This window comes from Engraulis encrasicolus, chromosome 22 (assembly GCF_034702125.1).
Source record: "Engraulis encrasicolus isolate BLACKSEA-1 chromosome 22, IST_EnEncr_1.0, whole genome shotgun sequence".
In the NCBI taxonomy this organism is placed as follows: domain Eukaryota; kingdom Metazoa; phylum Chordata; class Actinopteri; order Clupeiformes; family Engraulidae; genus Engraulis; species Engraulis encrasicolus.
In genome coordinates, this window is record NC_085878.1 from 43,679,085 (window position 1) to 43,679,987 (window position 903).

Genomic DNA, 903 nt, shown 5'->3' on the forward strand with positions numbered 1-903 from the left:
CTGTAAGCCTGGGACAGCCTGAAGAGCCTGGAGAGCCATGAGGATACTATGGTCCTGTGTGAGGCTAATTGGTGCCCAAGGCGGCACTACAAATCACTCTGCCCCACTGGAGCCCCCCCCAATCAGCTCTGCTCTCCTCTCTTCCCCTCCCCTCCTCTCCTCTCCTCCTCTTCCCCTCCCCTCCTCTCCCTTTCCCCCTTTCTGCCCTGTCCTGCTCCCCTTCCCTTCTCCTCCTCTACTCTCTCTTTACCCCCTTCCTCCTCCCCTTCTCTTCCCCTCCTCTACTCTCTCTCTCTTTTCACTCTCCTGTCCTCCTCCCCTCTGTTGTTCACCCTCCCAAAATCTCATTTTCTTTCTCTCTTTTTCTTTCTCTCCCACAGTGCTGCCCTGCCCTGCCCTGCCTGCAGTGCTCCTGTCTCCTCGGCATCAAGGTAAGCCCCAGTCCCTCTTTTAGGACTTTTTGGACAGTTCAAAGCCTCAAAAGTCTTCACTGATGTTTCATAACAACTATTTATTATAATGATTGTGGATGATACGCTGTAATTTAATATCAGCACAAAACTGTCTTTGGGGAGCATTTGCTGTTACTGTAAGGGTAAAAAACACTGCTACCGCACATATCATTTGTTTGATCTGTTGAATGAGTTGCCTCATAGTGGAAATTACAAATGTCTTTATGGTAATTAGTTTCCGCCACAGTTCTTGATGTATTTCTACAAAGATGGGGAATTTATGGCCTTACCATGCAACAAAATAGGACACATTATGGTGCTTTTATTTCCTAGTGATGAGCGCACTTTCATCCCATGCCAGTGCAGTGTGTGGCTGCCATATGGCTGGCATGCTTCAGATGGAGCAATCGATAATCCCAAGCTATGGATTTATGATCTGTTTGTTGACAGA

General features: G+C 47.8%; 1 protein-coding gene across 1 annotated transcript in view; it reads left to right on the top strand.

Moving 5' to 3' along the window:
• Positions 1–392: 392 nt before the first annotated feature.
• rlbp1a (retinaldehyde binding protein 1a) overlaps positions 393–903 on the top strand; it is a 15,066-nt gene continuing 14,555 nt past the window's right edge. The window contains exon 1 of the mRNA XM_063188007.1: positions 393–431. The gene's annotated coding sequence lies outside the window, so the exon portion shown is untranslated. The remainder of the gene's footprint in view (positions 432–903) is intronic.